The sequence below is a fragment of the Musa acuminata genome, chromosome BXJ2-6 (genome assembly GCF_036884655.1).
Source record: "Musa acuminata AAA Group cultivar baxijiao chromosome BXJ2-6, Cavendish_Baxijiao_AAA, whole genome shotgun sequence".
NCBI classification, from domain to species: domain Eukaryota; kingdom Viridiplantae; phylum Streptophyta; class Magnoliopsida; order Zingiberales; family Musaceae; genus Musa; species Musa acuminata.
In genome coordinates this window covers 2,634,058-2,658,517 of record NC_088343.1, presented here as the reverse complement: position 1 = coordinate 2,658,517, position 24,460 = coordinate 2,634,058, and the positions used below count along the sequence as shown (strand labels likewise).

At 44.1% G+C, this 24,460-nt stretch overlaps 1 pseudogene; it reads right to left on the bottom strand.

The window, feature by feature from the left end:
* Window positions 1–13,079: 13,079 nt before the first annotated feature.
* LOC135613444 (DNA-directed RNA polymerase V subunit 1-like) lies at window positions 13,080–16,185 on the bottom strand (annotated as a pseudogene).
* Between the last annotated feature and the right edge of the window lie 8,275 nt (window positions 16,186–24,460).

The following is a 24,460-nucleotide window of genomic DNA, read 5'->3' as shown; positions in this document are numbered from 1 at the left end:
CTGGTGCCGATGCTGTTCTTGAACTCCCTATGTATGATGGGAGGCGATGACCCCTGCGTGGTTCCCGTCTCTCGGAGAGGAACCAAGGAGCCCCAACACATTTCGGCATTACAATTGAAGAAAGGGGTGCGAAAAGGCGAATTGACATTCGTGGCTGCTATGAAGCTAGAGCCACTCAACGAGGAGGCCATTCAAGAACCTGCTGTGGTGGCGAACGTCCTGAAAGAGTTCAAAGACGTTATGCCACCCGAGTTGCCAAAGACTCTTCCACCACGCAGAGGCGTGGATCATAGTATCGAGCTGGAACCAGGAGTGAAGCCTCCAGCGAGACCACCCTACCGCATGCCCCCGCCACAGTTGGCAGAACTCAGGAAGTAGTTAGATGAATTGCTAAGCGGTGGTCTCATCCGCAGCTCTAAAGCACCTTTCGGAGCTCCAGTTCTCTTCCAGAAGAAACAAGATGGGAGCCTCCGATTATGTGTCGACTATCGAGCCCTCAACAAAGTGACGGTGAAGAACAAGTATCCCATCCCGCTCATTGCGGACTTGTTCGACCAATTGGGCAAGGCTAAGTATTTCTCAAAACTCGACCTTCGATCAGGATATTGGCAGGTGCGCATTGCTGAAGGCGACGAGGCGAAGACTACCTGTGTAACCAGGTATGGAGCGTTTGAGTTCTTGGTGATGCCTTTCGGCTTAACCAACGCTCCGGCCACATTCTGCACTCTCATGAACCAGTTATTCAAGGAGTATTTGGATAAGTTTGTGGTCGTCTACCTGGACGATATCATCGTCTACAGTCAAACGCTCGAGGAGCACGTCAAGCACCTTCGGACGATTTTCAAGGTTCTCAGGGAGAACATTTTATTCGTGAAAAGGGAGAAATGCTACTTTGCTCAAACTGAGATCCTATTCTTAGGGCATCGAATCGGTGGTGGCTCCATTCGGATGGATAAGTCGAAGGTGCAAGCAGTTGCGGAATGGCGAACTCCAAAGAAGGTGCCAGAGTTGAGATCCTTCCTTGGTTTCGTCAACTACTATCGCCGCTTCATAGCGGGATATTCGAAGCGGGCAACCCCACTGACGGAGTTGCTGAAGAAGGAGCAGCCTTGGAGGTGGTTTGACAAATGTGAGATAGCATTCCAAGATCTGAAGGCTGATGTTCTAGAAGAATCGGTACTCAAATTGTCAAATTATGGAGAGCCCTTTGAAGTCCATACAAATGCTTCGGACTTCGCCATTGGGGGGGTGCTCATGCAGGAAGGTCATCCGGTGGCCTACGAGAGCCGCAAACTCAACGAGACCGAGCGGCAGTATCCAGTGCATGAGAAGGAGATGACAGCAGTGATGTCTGATAATATATTAAACTCAATAATAATTTTTTTATTTATTTAAATTTTATTTTATTTAATGTATTGATAAAAGTAATATCATTCAACTTGAAATGTTGAAAATTTTATTGACAAAAAAAAATATAATTATACTTAAATTAAAGGATTTGATAACATGTGACTAATATGACACTCGACAATGGTTTAGACAATGCAACCCGTCATGTTAGAGTAATGTCTGATAATATATTAAACTACTCACATCAATTAAGGGTAACTTTTTTAAGTACATTAGCTCATTGAGGGTTTCATGAAGCTTTTGAACTCTACATTACTATTCTCTAGACTTACTAGCTTAAAACATTCATGCACCCACTTAGTTTGTACGAACTCATGCTGAATCCGCTTTATCTCTTTCATCATACTTACGATTGACTTAAAATCAAACCGTGATTTGCTTCATGATCCATGTATCGAATAACTAAAATATGCTCCAACAAATGCTTTTACTTATATATCAATCAAAGAGTGGAAAACAAATAATATAGCCCTTACAGATCTTTATTTTATGTATGAAACTATGTAAAATCTCAAATTAACGATGTAGTTGTTAAAATAAGTGAAAACCTATCACTTGGTTAACCTTCCTAATTTTTCTTAAATCAAATATCAATATATTAGTATTGATATAAGTAATACGACACATGAATAGTCATATAATTATCATATCAATAGTTTATGTCAAGCTGCCTGATATTGTTATTCGAATCATCAACCATGTCAACATAGAATCTCTAACAACTTTCTCTTAATCACATACATGTTATGTTGAGCCAACTTTCTTTATATTTTTATTAAATATATATATTTTTCATCTTAGACGATTGATCATGGGGCCTTGATGATAAATTTCAAATTAAGTCAAATCAAATTTTATAAATTTATTTTTACCATACTGTCACGGACAAAGTTCTAAACAGAATGTTTGATGTAATACTTGTGTATGTCCGTGTCTTTCTATTTGTTTATACTTTGAACAGCATAAGGGACGGCCAAAGGCTTGATAGTCCCATTTTAGTTGGGTTTGGTGGCCTCATTAGGCTTGTAAATATAGGTTGTGTCGTGTGGACACGTGTGAGAGATTTTCGGTCTGTAATGGACCATTTTACCTCTTTGTTGTGCAACTGTTCAGAGCTTGTAAAGTCTATTTGTAATTTACATTGTCTATAAAGTGTTTTCGGAAATGTTTGCTTGTGGATCCCGAGTGAGGCGTTTTCCCTAACCCGGTTTCTCTTTTATGGGTCCTAAGGGACTATGGGAGGCTAACCTTTGCGAACAGACACGCAAGAGTACCGCATGACTTAGGCAAAACCAGCTAAGTCCATGACAGATGGTATCAGAGACAAGCAAGCTGGGAAGAATGCGGAGCACACAAAGGTTGGGATGGCTGAGTTTGAGCTACGACTCAATGTTGACAACAACACTTGATGGTGTTACAAGCTAGCGAGGCGCTTGGTAAAGGATGAGACCATGCTAGGTGGAATGAGTTGTTCAGCGACCGAAATAGTTGTGCATAGCTCACAGAGGTGAGGGGAATTGCTAACTCGAAGAATTCGGTACTCATGCAAGGGCTTGTATGCGGACGATGGAATGTTCGTGGCCATCCCAAGGCGACCGAAACTCGGCGCCATGGAGCATTGGAACTTTCTCTTTGGCAGGTGAAGGATACGTCCGCAGGAGACTGAAGTGTGCAGCGAGTTCAGCATGTTGCTAGGCCTTGAGTGGCAGTGCGGGGGCTGTATTAACATGGAGTCGCAATCTAGCAAGTGCGTTTGCAGGAGGCAGAACAATGCGCAGTTTGTTCAGCAAATCGGAGTAGTCCAAGGGGATGGTGGTCTCCGAATCGAAGAGAGATTTTGCTCCAACGGGATAGATATCCAGGAGGGATAAGTCCCAACTTTCCAAAGGGAGGATCATGTGCAACAGACCGCACATGTTGAGGAGGAGTACCTCAACAAATAACAACTCCACGAAGCTCAATGGACCGAGCGAGCGGCGAGGAGTCGTCGCATGATCTCGCTTGAGAGAATGCATTGGTGGATGCATTACGAGATCAAGTGGGGGAGCAACCCAAAGCAACACAAATGAAGGCATACTTGGAATCGATATGGAGATCGGACTCAAGGGAGGGCTGACCCGTGGAATGGTGGGCGTGAGGGCCACCATCAACTCAATGCAAAAACGAGGAGTGGAGCAACTTGGGTGTAACTTGGCGAAGTACCCAAGCCGTATAAAGTGAGCCGACATAGAAGATAGAACATGGAGCGGAGGCACAGAGCTTTCCTTGGACAGAGGTCGAGGACATGAACTTTTGCAAAGGCAAGAGCAGGATCATGTTGTTCCATGGGTCCTTCATTCTAATAAGGCGGACTCATCTTGCATTGTGCCAAAGACAAAGGGAGCTTCTGGGCACATGCACCTTATCTCGGAGAAGTATTTGATGGAAGAACTGAGGCGACTCAACTTGCGGAGATGAAGTTGGGTTCAGAAGGCCTTGGCACGAGGCAAGAGGATATGGAGGCGGGTACTCTTAAAGAATATGCCATAGTATTGCTATTCAAGTTGCTTGAGGAAAGCGATGCGCAGGAGAGATTGTGCTATTAGGAGTAGAGGCCCAGGATCCAGACAATGGTGCACTAATTGTAGCTAAGTCGGTGGACTTTGGGAGCTACTAGGCGACGGACTGTCCTAGAGCGGTGCTTCATCTAGGTGTGACCCAAGAGGGTGTATGGATGAAAGTTGGCAGAACTCAGGAAGCAGTTAGATGAACTGCTAAGCGGTGGTCTCATCCGCAGCTCTAAAGCACCTTTCGGAGCTCCAGTTCTCTTCCAGAAGAAACAAGATGGGAGCCTCCGATTATGTGTCGACTATCGAGCCCTCAACAAAGTGACGGTGAAGAACAAGTATCCCATCCCGCTCATTGCGGACTTGTTCGACCAATTGGGCAAGGCTAAGTATTTCTCAAAACTCGACCTTCGATCGGGATATTGGCAGGTGCGCATTGCTGAAGGCGACGAGGCGAAGACTACCTGTGTAACCAGGTATGGAGCGTTTGAGTTCTTGGTGATGCCTTTCGGCTTAACCAACGCTCCGATCACATTCTGCACTCTCATGAACCAGTTATTCAAGGAGTATTTGGATAAGTTTGTGGTCATCTACCTGGACGATATCATCGTCTACAGTCAAACGCTCGAGGAGCACGTCAAGCACCTTCGGACGATTTTCAAGGTTCTCAGGGAGAACATTTTATTCGTGAAAAGGGAGAAATGCTACTTTGCTCAAACTGAGATCCTATTCTTGGGGCATCGAATCGATGGTGGCTCCATTCGGATGGATAAGTCGAAGGTGCAAGCAGTTGCGGAATGGCGAACTCCAAAGAAGGTGCCAGAGTTGAGATCCTTCCTTGGTTTTGTCAACTACTATCGCCGCTTCATAGCGGGATATTCGAAGCGGGCAACCCCACTGACGGAGTTGCTGAAGAAGGAGCAGCCTTGGAGGTGGTTTGACAAATGTGAGATAGCATTCCAAGATCTGAAGGCTGATGTTCTAGAAGAATCGGTACTCAAATTGTCAAATTATGGAGAGCCCTTTGAAGTCCATACAAATGCTTCGGACTTCGCCATTGGGGGGGTGCTCATGCAGGAAGGTCATCCGGTGGCCTACGAGAGCCGCAAACTCAACGAGACCGAGCGGCAGTATCCAGTGCATGAGAAGGAGATGACAGCAGTGATCCACTGTCTACGAGTTTGGCGACACTATCTCCTCGGGTCGCGATTTGTGCTGAGGACAGACAACATCGCCCTGAGCTATTTCCAAACTCAGAAGAAGCTCTCCCCAAAGCAGGCGCGGTGGCAGGACTTCCTGGCTGAATTTGATATGGCAATGGAGTACAAGCCCGGGAAGGCGAATGTCGTGGCTGATGCACTGAGTCGGAAAGTGGAATGCGTGAATGCCGTACAACTGGAGGGCAGAGGCCAAGCAAGTCAGTTGCACTCCAACTTCCTTTCCCGAATCAGGGATGGGCTGTATAGTGATCCCCAAGCAGTTATCCTGATGCAGCTCATCAAAGAAGGCAAAGCACGGCGATTCTGGGTCCAGGAGGGACTCATTTACACAAAAGGGAATAGGGTTTATGTTCCTCGAGTGGACAACTTAAGGCGTGAGCTCTTAAAAGAGTGTCACGATTCCCTTTGGGCTGGACACCCAGGCATTCACAGAACATTGGCTCTCGTGGAGAGGGCCTTCTATTGGCCGAAGATGGGGACTGATGTGGAGGAGTATGTTCGGACATGCCTTACTTGCCAACAAGACAAGGTGGAGCAGCGGAAGCCGGTGGAACTCTTGTAGCCGTTGCCCATACCAGAAAGGCCGTGGGAGAGCATTTCCTTGGATTTCATATCAAGCTTGCCACTTGTAGGGAGACTCGGGTCGATCCTCGTGGTGGTCGATCGGTTTTCGAAGTATGCAACCTTCATTGCTGCTCCCCTACACTGTTCAGCAGAGGAGGCGGCTAAGCTGATGATGAAGGATGTAGTGAAGTATTGGGGAGTCCCACACAACATCATTAGCGATCGAGACGCTCGGTTCCTGGGACGATTCTGGACCGAGCTGTTCAAATTGTTGAGGTCAAAGTTATACTTCTCTACAAGCCTCCACCCCCAAACGGATGGCCAGACTGAAAGGATAAACTCGCTCTTGGGGCAATATCACTGGCACTACGTGAGTGCCAATCAACGAGATTGGGTGAAGTTGTTGGACATTGCCCAATTCTCCTACAACTTGTAGCGGAGCTCTGCATCCAACAAGAGCCCCTTCGAGATCATTACCGGACAACAACCGTCGACTCCGCACACCATGGCAATTGGGTATACTGGGAGTAGTCCATTAGCCTATCATTTTGCAAAGGAGTGGCATCGAAATGCAAATATTGCGCGGGCTTACTTGGAGAAGGCGACAAAAAGAATGAAGAAGTGGGCAGACTTGGGAAGGCGACCGCAAGAGTTCAAAGTTGGCGATTTGGTGTTGGTAAAGCTCCAACCAGCATCCCTCCAATTCTTTAGGAACAGAGTCCACAAAGGATTGGTGCGCAAGTATGAAGGACCCTTCCCAATTATCAGCAGGGTAGGCAACGTGTCTTACAAGTTGCAACTGTCGGCGTGGTTCAAAATTCACAACGTTCTTCACGCCAACAACCTAAAAGCCTACCACTCGGATCCGCAAGATGCTTCCCGAAGTGTTCCAACTCGGCTACCTCCCATCACAGCCTTCTACGAAAAGCGAGTGGAAACCATTCTGGCGGACCGCAAGATAAAGCTACCCAACGGAGCTGAGCAAACAGAGTACTTGGTGAAATGGCGAAAGCTTCCCCGAACTGAAGCCAGTTGGGAGCCTGAAGACGCCCTGCGACATGAAGAAGAAGTCATCAACAACTACCATCAAGCGTTGACGAGGGCGTCGACAGTTTAAGTGGGGGAGAATGTCACGAACGGTCGTCGCGCACTCGCAACAACTCCGTTCAACGAACCATTCGTCGCTCACACCCACATGTACAACTGCTTGACATGTTGTTTTCTCTTGGTTTTGAGGCATTTTGCTTGTAAAAATGTAAGTTCGAACAAGCTGCAGCGTTACAAAGCGATCGCTCACCGAACCGAGCAAAACAACCCTAAAACAGCTCCGTTTTCGCGTGCCGCGGGGGCTAGCGAACAAACTGCCTTCGCTCACCAAAACGTCAGCCATCTCAGCCCCTTTGAACCCCCCGGGTGGCACAGGGCTGGATGGGGCTTCGGTTATATACCGGGCGTTGAACTCTCATTCACAAGTTCGCACGTGACCTTTACGGGGACTTGTTTTCGCGCCAGGGACCAGGTGAGCGGCTGTTTGTGGGCTTGCAGCTGTTCGTTCATCCTTCTAAAGCCTTGTTTTCTCCTTCTCCCTCTTTTCTCTTGTGCACACAAGGTGCTCGCTGATTTGCTTATAAAGCTTCCCCTTTTCGCGAGACTTCGGGACTTGTCCGTCGCTCGCCCTTTCGAACTAATCAACTTTCTCTCTTTTACAGGTCCTTCGGGACCTGCGTGAGGTTACAAGTTGGCTGACCCTTTGCGGAGCAATATAGCAAGGGCGGAGCGCGACTTAGGCAACGCAAGCTAAGTTCGCGTCTTTGCCACGAGTGGGCCTCGCGACTTAGGCAACGCAAGCTAAGTTCGCGTCATTGGCCGCAAGGGTGCCTCACGCCTTAGGCAATTCCAGCTAAGGCCGTGACAGCTCGGTACACAGTATCATACCGAGAAAATCTCGAAATTCGATTCGGTACGAAATTTCAATCCTTGGTCCCATGAACATAAAGGTTGGTTTTTTATTCATATTGTCAATTTTGAACTGGATGCCTGTGAGTTCTTTGATGTATCTAGCATGAATGACATCTTTTTTTTTATCTTAATATGTGCATCCTGAATGATCCAGATTAGATGGTATCTTTTGGTCATTAATTTTGATTTTCAGTGCTATAATGATCGTCTATCATAAATATCATTCTTTATTTGCTTGTGTATAAGCCTAGCTACTTTATCGTGGATGTAACTTTTTGTTCAGAGTAGCATACTGTTAGCAACTAGCTTCATCAACTTGGACTCCTTTCAAGTCCTTGGATTCCCATGAGGAGGGTGTTGAAAATATTCATTGGTTTTGGTGGAAAAAAATCATTAGTTGATTGACTCAATGCCTTTACCATAAAATCACTTGTCAGTTTATATCTGCTCCTTTAAACTAGTTGATTAAGAATAAAACAAAGAAAGAGAAAAACTATTCTATATTGGATTCAGTGATAATCTTCTTTTTGTGTTGAAAGGCAAAATTAATGTAGTGATCGGAAGTGATTTTTAGTTTTTGTTCAAACCGATAAATGAAAAGTTATATGCCACTTATTGAAGCTTCTCTAATGGGATATTATGATTATCCTGCCTACTGGCTAAGGTTTCTGATTAGATACAGGTTATTATGAAGAAGTCTGGTAGGTGTCCTTTTTGCCTTTAAATGATGATTCAAGTTTTACCAAGCTATCTTTATAAGCACAAAAGTCTAATTAACCTGAAATCTCTGAGAAATTAGTCAGTGAATTGGAAGTATTATGTCATAAATTTCTTGGTAGTTGTCTTTTAACTAATATATAATATGCTAGATTGAGATTCCATAATAAGTATCTAGGTGATGTTTGTTTGATTTGATGAACCCTAGCATTTTTAAAAGTTGAGTCAAATGATGTTGAACATTCTTTCTTAGTTTCTTGTTTTTGACTTGATAGTTCTATACTTGTTCTTTCATGACAACATGAATATTCGAAGTAGCTTTTTAACTTTTCTAAGTATTTTGCAGAAGGATGAAAACTCTAGTATTGAGGATTATTTTGGGGATGAAGTACTAAAAGTGCGAGCTTGTGGGATGTCATTTATTACACTTGGAATAAATATCCGGTTAGTTAATCTTTTTAACTTGTGACATCAGGAAATGTTGCTTTATTTTTTGTGGTGTTTAGTTTTAGAGCATAGCTTCTTAGTGTCAACCACAACAAGAATCATGTGATGTTATAGGAAATTCGGTTTTCATGGTTTCAACCTTCTACAAAAGTAGATATGTTCTAGAATAACCAAATATCGTAAATGACTCCCTTAAATTCTTAGCATCATAATTGATCCTAAATTTCTTCTGACAACGTGTTGGCATCAATATTGTTGTATGTAAATTTCTTGGGACAGAAGATTGACATATTATGTATTGCATTTAGCTCACTTGTAAATCTAGCATTGTTCCTGATATAAAGCACAGTATGTAACAAGCAGGTAGGTAATTTCATAGTTTAAAGGAAGATCCCACAATTGAGGTGCTTTCTTGAGTGCAGAATTTCACATCGGCATGCTTCTTGATAACTATGTTTAGTAAATTGTTTACAGATATCTAGGATCAGAGATCCTCATAGATTGATTTTGTTTTTATCAAGTAAAATATTTAATATATGAAGATTTAAAACAATCATTATGTACTTCAATAAAAGATTTATTAGTTGCATGGAGTGGGACATGCATGTTCTAGTTACGTTGGCTTAAGTCTGTACTTGACTTAATCCATCCTTGGGAACTATTTTATCATATTTCTACTGATTGCACTTCCATTTGTGTATTTGTCAATTATTTTTGTCCCTTCCCTATGATTTGTAATTTTTGATTTGTTGATGTGCCTTAACTTGCGACGGCTGCTATTACAGCGATTGTCAAAATCAATCAAAATGGTTTCTAAAGGTGTGATGAAGGAACACCTTCTGCTTGTTGCAAACAGCATGACTTGCACTGGAAAACTTATCGGTTTCAACACTGGTGGTTATAAGGCGCTCTTTCGTTCTTTCAAAGTTGAAGTACCATTTACTGAAGCCACTTTATTTGTAAGTGCATGTCTGAATATTTAAGCTCTTCTTTGTTCATTTACATCAAGTGTGCTTTTTAATTTTGTCTGATAATAACATTAGAATGTTTCTATTCTTCTTGCAGACACCAATGAAATGCTTTGAAAGAGCTGCTGAGAAGCGTCAGGTTGATTCATTAGCCAGTGTGGTTTCATCCTGTTCATGGGGCAAAAATGTGGCTATTGGGACTGGTGCACACCATTCCAGATTCTTTGGGATAAGAAACAGGTTCCATTTTCCATTCACCCAATACCATGTACCCATGACTTTATTGAAATATTTGTACATATAATGAATGAGAGTTAATTTACCTTATTTCTGCTGTGACAGATGGCAATGAACAAAGATATTGGAAAAGGAGTCTATGACTTTCTGGAGTTATCAAGGGAGACATCCAGTGGAGAAGCAACTGGCAGATATCTAGCAGATGTTGATGAAATGGCAGAAGAAAATGGAATTTGTCTATCACCTGACCTCGATGGATGTATGACTTTTGATGATGTTGAGTACAACTTTCAGAAAAGGATTGGCCTGGTAAATGGAAAATCTGGCGAGTCTAGCTGGGAAGTGGATCCAGTTTCGGTCAAGTCAGGTAACCGGGAGGGATGGGGAGATAAAGAATCAACTCATGTGGACAACTGTGAATCCCCAGCAACCAAACATAATGTTTGGTCTAGTTGGGATTCCATCCAAGTGAAACAAAAGACTGTTGAATCTGAGAATCTGGCAGGTGATACTGTACCTGGTGAAGATATGGATGCACAGAAACATTCTGGCACAGCAGATGAGTCTGTTGCATGGGGGAAATGGACGGCAGACGGGAACTCAACTGCCTGGGACAAATTGTCTCACAGGAATTGTTGGAATGAGGCAAGCAAGACCAAGGTGGATTTGAAACATGGTGATGAGAGAGATTAGTTGAGAAAGAGGTGAACAGGAGAAGGGAAGGGAAACATAGGTTCAACAGCCACAACCTAAGTTCCTCAACTTGTTTTCCAATAGGCTTGGCTAATGAAAGGATACACTACATCTGTTATGTATTAAAGCATCAGTAACTTACCTGGCATTGACATTTGAAAAGCACCCACAACTGCTCTAAATAAGTCATCAATAACTTATCTGATGGGCTTTTCTGAAAAGGAAGCATAAGTGTTCTAAACAAGGTTTAAACTAGAACAATTTAAATGTATCTCTAAAGGCTTAAATTTATTTATTGGTCTCATCTGCTGCAGTGTACATATGGTGGTGGGTATTGTTCATACTACAGTGACAGAAATAGTAAAGAGCCCCATTACAAATGACTTTAAACCAAATGAAGCCCAAACTAAACTTAAACAAATTGCACAAAATCCAGTATCAAAACCTTTAAGCTAGTAGATAAGAAAATTTAATAAACTCTTGGGTGGATCAGCAGGCCTTGATGTTTCATCGATGGCTATCAGAGACTGGCTAATGCTTCCACCTTCCCTATTGGTTATGCATACCTTCATGCAGCAGATCAGAGGTGTTTAATCTCACATCATCTAGACGTCTGAGCCCTAACCCAGGGACTTTGGATGCTGCTGTTAGTGCCTTGATTTGGAGATTGTTACTTCTCATGTCATCAGGATTGGGTTTTATGACCTTGCTTAGAATTGCTTTACACAACCTTATTTCGATGATCGTAGAAACCATCCAATCCAATGTTATATACTATGATGTATAAATGCTTATGGCTATCACATTTTATTTAAATAGACATCATAAAAGTGACAATGAGCTCATACATTTTTATATAGAGAGCTTATTATTTTGCACGATTATGCTATGATTAAATTTAAAAATTCTGGTCTCAATAATTAGTTCTATACACATTGTTTATTTTTCCTCATTTATTATATTAAGGGTAGGAAAGACCATGAACATGATTTCTTACCTAACTGACATATGTTTATTTTATATTCCTATTTGATTCATGAGAGTTTGAATATAGGGCCTAAAATAGCAGTTGAACTTGGGTGAACAATTTTCCCTAAAATGTCCTGCTTTTCTCACGTACATATTATTGGTTGGTCATGGAAAAACTATCCTTTTAGATGTTACTTCGTCAATGAACAAATTGTATGATATTTGTAACGTCATGCTTGCTCTGATGGTATACATATCTTGGTTATGATATATTATTTCAGTGATGGCAATCGACTTTCTGCTGATGATCAAAAGTTCATCTTGGAGAATGTTTTCAAGTACCACCCTGATAAGCAATCAAAGGTGTCTGATCAAGTTGACTACATTATGGTAAGCTGGACGAGTCATGTGTTCCCAATAAAGCGACAAGGGCATTGCATGACAATGGTCCAAACCATGGTTGTTTTTTCCTTAAATTAATCTTATTTAGTTGCAATGTCACATAAAGATATATTTATTTTGCTGATGGCAGGTTGACAAGAACATGAGCTTCCAAGACTCGAGGTGCTTTTATGTGGTATCATCGGATGGCACAAGTGCAGACCTCTCCTATCTCAAATGCATGGAGGGTAATGTCAAGCAAACTTTCTCATAGCATGGGGAGTCCTTTTGTTAATGATGTTGCCATCTCATCCCATGAAAGGGTTAAACCAGGGCTTAAAATTTTGTTATGTCAATAATGCTGATGATAACCATTATTTTCTTTAGGAAACTTGTTATGTGAGGCATATCAGGTAAAATTTCACTATTTTTATTTTTATTTTTATTTTCATTATGAGAACTTTATTCCACCATTCTCTTTATGAAACTTGTACGAGACAGATTGGGTTAATTTTCATTAACAGTACCTGCCATTAGAATATAGAATTTGATGTGATGGAGAATATTCCAATTCTACGACGAAGACCTAATGGAAGGTACTTATCCAGAGATATATTAGGAGATAGCGGAACTCTCGTAAATAGAGAAAAAAAAAAGATATATAAAGAAAAATGCTTTTGTTAGACAAATAAAATATTTTAATCAAAGTAGATCAAGGTTCAAGCGATAGAAATGGCATGTAAGGCATTTGCAGATCAACCATCCCCAAACCTTATAATACTGAAAGTGCTTGATAGTGGTTACTCAATGATAAATCTCACTTCCCAATGAAACATAATACTGAAAAATGGAAAGCAGATAATCTGATATATATTGAAGTGATGACCACATGACAACTTAGAGAAGAAACAAATCAATCTTGGTCAATACCAAAAATCTATACTGCAGATATGCACATACAGGGATACCTACTCAATTAAGAACTCATGAGCACAGTCCTTCAAAGTGACTCTTTTTAAGCAGTTCAAAACTGCGAATGCTGCATTTTCCTTGCAAAATCTTTTCTGGCAGCAGCAATCATTCAAGTACAAAATCACTCCGCGGTCAGAAACATCATTTTTGTAACTGACCTTACAAAGAAGAATTTCCTGCAAGATACGCATGTCTATTAAACACAAATCATGTTTCTCTTGGACCTATGCAAGTCCAACCAAAATGAAGATGAAGATTAATTTGCCAAGTAGAAACATAACATAGATGACTCACTTTCATGAGTTCCCATGATGAATTGTTACTTTGAGATGAATCAAGAACTGCCTTATATGCAAGGTTTGATATTGCAGTTGCAGCCAACACACCTACAGGATCACCAGCGGGTGGAGTATTTACGGAATTAACTCCTTCATCATCCACATACTCAAGCTGCACAAGTGAACCAGTACACACATTTCTGACACTTCCATCATAGCAGATAACAACATCTCGAAGAATTGCCATCAAATATTTAAACAAAGTTCCAGGTTCTGTGAGTCTCTCTAGACGAACGAACTATCACTTCTCTGGATGATATCGCATGGACTAACATTTCATATGGATTTAGACCATGAAAAAAAGAGTTCTTCACCAGTCCATATGCTTCTGATGGATGATCAACTTCACCAGCGGAATACTTGCTTACAAAGTTTAAAAAGCAGTCATCAACCAAAGCCCTTGAGTAATATTTTCCTTGATCAAAAAGTTGAAGACCTAAAAATCCAAGCTGTTCAACCACTTTAACCATTGATGAATCACTTTTTGAGTCAGTCGATTAAGTTACCCAGTGCAGAAGAATTCAGGATAAATTTCGCTATTGGATCCTTCATGCTTCTAAGATGGTTCTGAACTTGCAATTCCACAAGTTCATCACGTCTTGATCTCAATTGATTGAGTATGCATGAATTTTTCTCGATGCTTCCTTGAATTTCACTAACAACAGCCTTTGATAAAATAAAATCTTTCAAACAAATACTAAAGCCTTCCATAAACAGCATCTCCACTAGTAAAGGCTGTATATAATTGAAGAAATTAAGAACCTCCATTGGGCCCTTCATGCGGTAAATATGAGTCATGATGATATCTGTCAGCAAAGACTGCACTACATCTTGTTGATCAGTGTCTAACTTCAAAATTTCACTCTCACGTATAAAATATCGTTCGCCAGAACAGTCCAACAAAAGCAGGGAACACATTCTGGAGAACTTGAAGAATTGTCCAACAAGGACCACATTTAGTAGCCTTGACTATTGCAGGTGGTGGCAGCATTGATGAGACATACATCCCCAATTGTTGTGCTACTTCCTTCTTTATGAAACCAGGTTTGAATATAAGCTTCAAGGCCAATGAAGCATCCTGAACAAGCTGCAAGTTCAAGCTCCCAGAATGGGAACTAAGCAGCTGTTTTTCCACACTAAATAATTCTAGAACCTCAGCTTTCGCAGATAGGGATTGTGGATAGAAAATATGAACACAGTCACCATCACATATAAGAGGATTGATCTTAACAGTATGATCATCGTGAATATAAACATAGAATGCTTGTAATGAGTGCTTATGAGTACTGGGGGGGGCTGTTCATAAAAACTATATCCCCATCTAAAATTTGACGATTTATAACCTGGCCAATTTTAAGATTTGTATGCCCCTTTGACTCTACAGAAATGGCATAAGTGGAGGAACCATCTTTGTATGTAATACACAAGCAGCCATCAACTACATTCTGCAAACGAGTTATATTATGCTCAGTCACACGTTCTTCAAATGTAATTCTCTTTGCTATTTCTGATGGTAACCCCACTACATTAATTCCAACATAAGGGTCTCCACTAACAACAGAACGAGAGGAAAACCCAGAACCCTTTCTGATAAATAAAGTTCTAATCTTATCAAGCCACTGCTTTGTCAAATACTCATTAGTCTCATTGCCAAATGCAAATCTTCTTGTGATGTCACGAGGTGCCTGTTAGGTAAGAAGTAAATTGATTTGAATTAAACATCAAAACAAAACAAAATTCTTCTGGAAGCTTCTCCAAAATTTTAAGAGCCTAAAATACATAGTTACATTGCAAGCTTAAGACAAAATGGAAACCTGAATAATGCTAAACAGAAAAACAGCCTTAAAAGTATCGACTGAATGAATCACACAGCATCATATGTTAGTTATTATCCATGATTTAGAGGGCAGGAAGTAATGTAGGATGGACTTCCTTCCACGTCAACATCATGCTAGGTAATCCATGAATCACAATGTCAACAGATAAAATACCACTATCCACTATGAACATTAAACACATGAAAACCCCTTTCTGAAGAACACTTTAGACTTGTTTATGAAAAAAAAAAAACATTGAACTGTATGTTCTTCTATACCAAGGAACATTAATAACACATACATTGGTCTAACCAGAAGTATTCAAATTGGCAAATGATTTCAATTGTTTTGGATGTCAACCATGATTTTTTCTATTTGATACATCAGAAAATTGGGAAGCGAGGAAATACAATCTCAGGGGAAGTACATTTTCTTTTAATAGAAACTTTACAGTCGATAAATTGCTCTCCTAATTTGTTGATGCAGATATGAATCTGATACAACTGCTGTTTCCCCGATTTTGTGTTGCATTGGATTGCTGGTTTATACCCTATTTCCCTTCTAACGTTTTGGAAGATAAGCTTCGAATTATACTTGTTGTTATCAGGAAAAATACCTTTTGCCTCTAGCGAAGAGAGAATATCAACTTTATTCTTGAGGTTGAGGGCTGCTGTGAAGTAAGAAGGTTGATCAAACCTGGACAAGGAACATGTGCCGTGCTTATCCCATTCGTGTTGCCAGAACGAGTGGCCATCGCTGCTGGGACAACGAAAACTGTGCCAGTGTTGAATCATCTTGCATATCAAAGGGTCCATCTGTAATCGAAGACAAGGATAAAAAACGATGAATGACTCACACTCTCATTTTGTAAGGTACCTTTACGATAAAGTAGTCTGTGTCAGAGTCGAATATACCTTACGTCGGACGTACTTAGAAGATGATGGCATGTTCTTTTCATAAGATGGAAACATTCCATTGCGGAAAGCGGGCCAAAGGCAATGGATGGTAAAATTTTTTTCCGGATACCCCGTACTCATAGGACAGCAACGGTTGACGTTGCAAAATGATCCGGGCCACTAGATGTTTCAAATCAAATGATCAATATAGAGAAGAACAACAAGATAGAGAAAAAAATTAGACTTGCCTGAAGAACCAAGTGAAAATAATCATAATTGGATGCGGCAGCGGTGGAGAAAACCAACAAGAAAGGGAGGACGAGAGGTGTCATGCTTCGGCGAGTTAGGCACGTCGGAAGGCTTTTCCTTTTCTGTATGTGATCATCACAAAATTGCATAAACATTACTGGTTAGCATGCCTGAGATGGGTTTAATTAATTATCTATAAGACAAATGCATAATTGAAGGAGAAAGAAGAAAAAAAAAATAACTCAGGTTGGGGATCTTCAGACTAGTATCATAAACCAGCAGATGACAAAAAAAAAAAACATCATTTAGCAAAAGATAATAGACATAAAAGTCAATAGCATCTCTCTATAAACAAACCAACAACCCAAGTGTGTGCAGCTGCTGAAATCATAATGTTAGTTCATGAAAATAAAAAAAGATTAACAGAACAGACTATACTATGTCTACAAGTCTAAAGAGAATCAGTAACATAGACTTTGAAGAGGATCTGGATCTACCCTTGTGGAGTTGCTAGTGAAAGGACAGGGTTCCAGATGAGTTTTCTAAAAGTTAAGAGTCAGATGTTCTTGTTTCATGTATGCATGTCTCCTTAACTTTGTTAGTCGGGTTGGATTGCTTTGTCAATATCCATTAAGGTGCTTTAGCTCAATATTTGCTGCCATGAGCCAGACTCAATGTCTAAGTGTTTAGACCATGACTCTGAAGTGCTATGATCTCATCCAACACAAACTTCATTGAAGGAAATTATAGAGCTAAACTCCACAAATACATATAAAAATTCTATATGTTTCACTTGTTTCAAGAAAATATGAACATGTTTATCTAGAAAGAGTAGCACATGGGCCTTATCCTAGACATCCTCATCTAAGAAATAGATTTTGTCTTCATTCTTCTCAAGGCAATCATGTACCAGCTTTCATCTATTTATCCTTCTTTTACCGAGCCTGTCCTTTATTTCATACAAAATACTTTGAAATATATATATATATTCTAAAATCTAAAGTAACCAAACAGGCAAACAAAGAAAGGTTGAACTAGCCAACCAGTATGTTGGAGACCAGGTGACGATGCTGAATTACTTCAAACCCAAATGTCCTCTGTCTAAAACGGCATAAAGCCAAAAAAAACTCAAAATTCCATATACAGCTATTTGCTATAAAATCAGGGATAGCACATAAAAACCAAAAATATTCACTATCGTCAAATTAATCATTCATTAAAAGTTCAATAGAAACATATCTTGGCTGCCATCCAGCTAAATTCATAACTTTCTCACTGCACAACACAGAATCATCCTTATAGTTCAGAAATCAGGAAATGTTACAGTTTCAAAGGAGGCAACACTATAAATTTATTCCTAAATCAGTTGCTAAATGATTATAAATGTAATCCCATAAATGGAAATTGCATAAGATGAGACCTAGGTACATCCTCCAACTTCTGCAATCCACTATGCACACTAACTTATTTCAGCTCTCCCCTAGACATGTTTCTGATGACTGAAACTTGACAGGTGAAACTGTCAAACAGGCTAGAACATGTTAATCCTTACAGTTATGCATACTGACAATCTAAAAGATAGCAGTAATATAATTCCTGAAAAGTCTCCTGACATCACTACAGGAGATATTTACATAAATTAGATTTGATTATGCAGATGAACCACTAGGTCTAGGACAAGCCCAACAATAATTAATAAAGAGAAAGAAGCACATATTTCAAGCACAGAGATGACTGTGATGTTCATTCAATTTTAAATTAGAACTTCAAATATTGATCTCTTGGATTATACTGCTTTTTTTTTTTCCTTTCCCTAAGTGGACAAGCCAGTATCCCAACAAACTTTAAATTCTCAAACTATCACATAAGCCGTGTTGTCAGTCAATGCAATAAGAAAATGATTTTATGTGAAAACCCTTAGAAAAATTACCTCCAGGCCTAAAAATCTCCCAGTTGATGCAAATATATTGAGAATACTCTTGCTGCTTAAGCTTGTAAATACCTCCGTCGCACTAAAGCTTCCTTGGTTTAAAGCCTCTTCACAATCAACTAGGGTAGATGGTAAAAGGATATTCTTGGAAGATTGAAGGAGGAATCGTCCATTCCTGTGCTTTGAACAAATAATTTAACCAATTGAGAGTTGATACATAAGAAAACTGCAGCATTCTGTAAGAGTTGCTAGAAATCTAAATCAGAAGAATGAAGAAGCTTGGCCAAAATATTAGACATGATTTCTGGCTGAATGTAAAATATCATTCAACAGCTTAAAGAATATATATTTCAAAAACACCATGAGTTCAAATCAAGATTTAATCGTTGCTGGGACACGATACCAAAAGAACAAGATGTCTGACACAAATCCATCATGGATCGAGCCAAAGATATACAAAAGGATGAGTCGACATAACCTCATCATAGCATAGATCACCATTTCAAGACCCCCTTAGCATGATAAACTGCTGCTGAAATTCACTAAAACTCTTTAAAATACAAATCCTATTTGAAATATAATTACACCTAACCATATAATAACTTTTGGAAGCATATTTACTAAAGATATGATATTATTGTCATTATATTCAAAGCTTCCGATAGATCTCATACAGCATATTGTCTGCTTGATAGAACTTCCGAATCGTTGATATTGACTGAAACCACATTCTTACTACAGATTATAACGATATCACTCCAGTATAAATTCATGTGGGGACTTTGTAATTGAATTTGAATACAGATGAACAAAATGGAAGAAGTATAACCAAGAAAATCTAGCCAATATGAATGAAACCATGTAATCGACAGTGATATAGGCCAGCGCCTTAAAATCTTTTTACTAGAACCATTTAAACATTTATTGATCCTAAAGACCGCATTCATGAAATCTATACATTGTATCTTAGAAACAGATAACTCATATGACGAATGAAGAATAAATTTATTCATTACTAACCTTTCTTAGATCTGCTACCATACTCCCATCATTCTTCAGTACAACATCACCTGTACCTCGACAAATGTTTAACACTTTTACTCAACTCCCTCTGGATTTCAAGCAGACGGGGCTGAGGTGATGGAGTAGTCGTGGAGACAGAGACAAAAAGTGAGAGAGAGGGGAGGGGAAGAAGAAGAGTTAAAACAAAGAGATGTCAACATAAATAGAAAAGAAACAGCTACCCATACACAAAAGAAACAAGTAAAAAGAAGAGACAGAGAGAGCGAGAGAGAGCATATTACTCTCCCGAGCAGTATGCTCGGTATCGAATTGGAAAGGATGAAACTACCATTGGCCATCAAATGTCTTCAACCTTGCTTCTTATAATAGAAATCAAGTGTTACAACTAGTGTTAATGTAAACACCTTTTTCTTAGCCGTGACCCGGGGGGTCGTCTCGGCTCGTTCGGGGGTCCGAATGGCGGGAATCTCCCTGGGGCGTTGCTTGTCTCTACTGAGGCGGTCGGGTGCGGCCTCGGACTCGGGGCGACGCTGCGACTTCTTCCGGGCGGGGACTTCTCGCCTGCGCGTCCGGACGGGGGGCCTTGGCTTGGTACCTGCACAAAGGTCGGGTCGGGGTGCTCGACCCGACCCCTCCGACGATCACTGTTAGAGAATGTTGTGGGGGCGGTTTTTAGAGGAGGGAGAGTGCTCTTCCTCCCTTTTCCTTTTCCTCACTCCCTCTGGCTCGGGGACGTTTATAGGGGGGCTCGGCCTTACCGGGCGCGTCGTCATGTCGGTCGGGGCCGTACCTCTGATGGCGTCCGACATCGCCGAGGATGTTGCGTAGGGGACTGGGGGATCGCAGGGTATGGGCGAGCTTCAACCGTTACCTGATTCTGTCACGTCGGACTGTGCTGGGTCAACCGGGGGGGCTGTGGGCTCAGTGAGGCTGACGTCCGGGCGCAGACCGTCACCCTCATTGCTCCCCCTGGGGCGCCGGGCCTGTCCACGTGCGGGGGATGTTGCCGGGAGTGGGGTCTGCCATTTTTTGTCATATCATATTCCCCCCCCAAAGGAAGCCATGGCTCGGCATCGGATGGAGGGGATTCGAGGCGTGGCTTTGATCGGTAAGCGGTGGTTCCCTTCGCGGTTCATGATTGAGACATATGTCCGGGGCGAAAAAGCCGCGCCGCGGAGGCGCTTTGGGTGGCATGAGGCCGGGGAGCACATCTCGGGCGGGCTGGCCCCGCCGAGGAGGTGGTCTCGGGGACATGCGGCCGAGGAGCACGTCTCGGGCGGGCTGGCCCCGCCGAGGAGGTGGTCTCGGGGACATGCGGCCGAGGAGCACGTCTCGGGTGGGCCGGCCGGGCCGAGGAGGTGGTCTCGGGGACATGCGGCCGAGGAGCACGTCCCGGGCGGGCTGGCCGCGCCGAGGAGGTGGTCTCGGGGACATGCGGCCGAGGAGCACGTCTCGGGCGGGCCAGCCCGCGCCGAGGAGGTGGTCTCAGGGACATGCGGCCGAGGAGCACGTCTCGGGCGGGCTGGCCGCGCCGAGGAGGTGGTCTCGGGGACATGCGGCCGAGGAGCACGTTGGCCTTCCCCTGCAGTGACCTCTGGTCCGCATTTATGATGGGGTGTTCGTTGGCCTTCGTTGACGCGACGAGTGAGGGTGCGGATGAGCTGTCGGCCGCTATGGGGAGACGAAGGGACGTCTCTCTTGGCGGGATCTTTCCTATATAAATGGCGCACTCGGCCCGTTTCATGAATCTTGCTGCTGAGCCTTGGACCTCGTCGTCCTTTCTGTCGTCGCACCTTCTCCTCTCCTGTGCCGTTATTCCCCAGTCGCTCCCTCGTCGTCTCTCTTGTTTGTTTCAAAGCCGGTAAGGATGTCCCTCTTGCCCGTCTCTTCACCTTTGTCCCTCGATAGAGTCCGGGAGAGCACGCCTTCGCCCTCCTCAGACGAGGAGGCGGCGCGAGCCCTCGAGGCTCTAATGTGGCCGCACGACCTTGACTCGGTGGTGAGTGGGTCGTCGCTGGAGAAGCTCTGGGAGCATTATCATATCCCGGAGGAGTTTGTCCTGGTTGCGCCTGATCCGGGGCAGCGGTCATACGACCCGATCCCCCGAGGCTTCGCGCTGACTCAAGATGCCCTAGAGGCTGGGTTGCGCCTCCCCCTTCACCCTATCATTGTCTCCTGTCTTTCTTCGTGGCGGATTTCAACTTCCCAGGTGGCGCCTAACTCATGGCGTTATCTAGTAGCGTTCTTAGGGGAATGTTATTATGCTAACATCACCCCTACCCGAAACCTCTTTCTCTCTTGTTTCCGCCTTCTCAAGGGGCCGGGGGGCTATTTCGTGTCAGCCCGGGTTGGCTTTCGCGTCGGGGGAGCCCCTTCGAACAAAAAAGGGTGGAAGGGGCGGTTTTTCTATGTTAGCTGGTCGAAGGATTGGGGCTTCGGAGTTCGGTGGGCAGTGAGGGTGATAGATAACACAGTCCCGGATTTGAACGACGAGGAGCGTCGGGACCTGAAGAGGCTTCGGGCAATCCTTCTCGGTTCTCAGGCCATCCGAGCTATGACCGAGGAGTTGCTGGCCGAGGCGGGTCTTAGCCCGGCTTTCGGGGGTATGCTTATAGCGGGTGTTCCCCGTGTCTTGCTTGTTTCCATAGTTTGTGATGGTTTGCTTGTTTCCTTCGTAGGAATGAAGCTTCTGTCACTCCGCGGTGGTCGCTCATCGTCGGCTCCTTCCCCACGCCCGTCCGCTGCTTCCTCTCCGCGCCCCTCAGCCGACCCGTTACCCGGCTCGGCGGGTGCTCCATTAGAGATTCCGGAGGGGCGCCCGTCAAAAAAGGCGAAGACGGCTGGTCCCGGGAAAGCCAAGGCGGGGGCCACCCCCTCGACAACCGTGGGCGCAAAGCGGACCATTCGGGACGAAGGGCCTTCCCGAGTTGTCACGCTTCTGTACCCCCTTTAAAATAAAATGATCTTTTGTTCCGATTTCTGTGTCTGCGTAGTGTCTGCATCTTCAGATGTAGTATTTCCTAAGGTTCTGTATGTTCCAAGTCCTGGGCACGGGGTCGCCATCCATTGTTGCGAGTCGGAACGTCCCTGGTCGGGACACTTCGGTGACCCGATAGGGTCCTTCCCACTTCGGGGCCAGTTTCCCCCTTACTCGGGTCGGGTGGCTGACCTCGATTTTGCGCAGGACCAGGTCCTCTAGTTTTATCGATCGGGGTCGTACCCTCCGGTTGTAGACCCTCGCTATGGCTCTTTTGTAAGAAAGGGTTTTCCGGTGCGCGTCGGCCCGTCTTTCTTCGAGCAAATCCAGTTTGGATCGGAGCCCTTCACCCGAGGCCTCTTCGCCGTAGCCTGCTGTCCGCGGAGTCGGGACAGCTACTTCGGATGGTAATACGACCTCGGTCCCGAACGTGAGGCTGTAGGGAGACTCCCCCGTTGGGGTCTTAGGGGTAGTGCGCAGCGCCCATAGGACGCTCGGGAGCTCGTCGATCCAGGCCGATCGGGCAGCGGACACTCTTTTCTTGAGACCGTCGATGATGGACCGGTTGGTTACTTCAGCTAGTCCGTTCGCCAGGGGGTAAGCCACCGAGCTGAACCTCAGCTGAATCTTGTGCTTGGGGCAGAACTCTTGGAACCTCCTGCCGGCGAACTGAGGTCCATTGTCGGTGACGATGGACTGGGGCAGGCCAAACCGAGTTACGAGGTTTCTCCACACGAACTTTTGCACTTGTGACTCCGTGATGGTTGCTAGGGGCTCGGCTTCGACCCACCTGGTAAAGTAGTCCACTCCCACGATAATGTACTTCCGCTGCCCGGAGGCGGGCGGGAGAGGCCCGAGTATGTCCAGTCCCCACTGCCCGAATGGCCAAGCACAGTCGACGGGGGTGAACAGGACCGCCGGCCGTCGGGCGGTGCGGGCGTGCTCCTGGCATGAGCTGCATCGCCGAACGAAAGCTTTCGCGACCTGGCGCATGGTCGGCCAGTAGTATCCCTGTCGGAGTATCTTGTGCGCCAGGGCTCGTTCGCCTATGTGTTCTCCGCAGGCCCCTTCATGCATGTCGGACAGAACTGTCCGGGCTTCGTTCGGCTCTAGGCAGCATAACAAGGGGCGCGAGAAAGACCGCTTGTACAGCCGTCCTCCTTCTTCAGAGTACCACGCCTGCGTCCGACGCAAGCGTCGAGCCGTGGTTTCATTGTCGGGTAGGGTTCCGTCCCGCTTGAAGCGTAGCATCTCCTGTACCCAAGTGGCCGGCGCGCCGCCCGTGACTGTGGCGACGATATCTATGGCTCGGTGAGGGAGCTCTTCGGTCCCAGGTCGAGTCCAGGGGGCCGAGCCGGACGCCAGTTTTGCCAGAGTGTCGGCTCGCTGGTTCTCGCTCCTGGGAACATTCGACAATTCAAAATGGGCGAACTTGGTGGCAAGGCTTTTTACCTGTGCTAGATATTTCGCCATGGTCAGGTCCCGGGCTTCATATCCGCCGTCGAGCTGCCTAGCCACCAGCTGTGAGTCGGTGATGACGCGTATGTCGGTCACCCGCATTTCCAGTGCCAATTGGAGCCCCGCTAGGAGAGCTTCGTATTCTGCTTCGTTGTTGGTGGCCCTGAACCCGAAGCGGAAGGAGCGCTCAATCGGGCGGCCGTCAGGTGTCACCAGCACCAGCCCTGCGCCGGCGCCCTTTGCGTTGGCCGACCCATCTACGTGGAGAGTCCACGTGTCACGCGGTGGCTCGAGTTCTTCGCCTGTGCTCGGGGTCAGCTCCGCGATAAAGTCTGCCACGGACTGGGCTTTAATGGCGGTCCGAGGTATGTATTGTATGTCGTGCTCGCCGAGCTCCACAGCCCATTTGAGGAGACGCCCTGCAACGTCGAATTTAGACAAAACAAGCCGAAGCGGCCGGTCAGTTACTACCTCTATCGGGTGGGCCTGGAAATAAGGGCGGAGCTTTCGTGCTGACAGGACGAGTCATGTTTTCAAGTACCACCCTGATAAGCAATCAAAGGTGTCTGATCAAGTTGACTACATTATGGTAAGCTGGACGAGTCATGTGTTCCCAATAAAGCGACAAGGGCATTGCATGACAATGGTCCAAACCATGGTTTTTTTTTCTTTTCCTTAAATTAATCTTA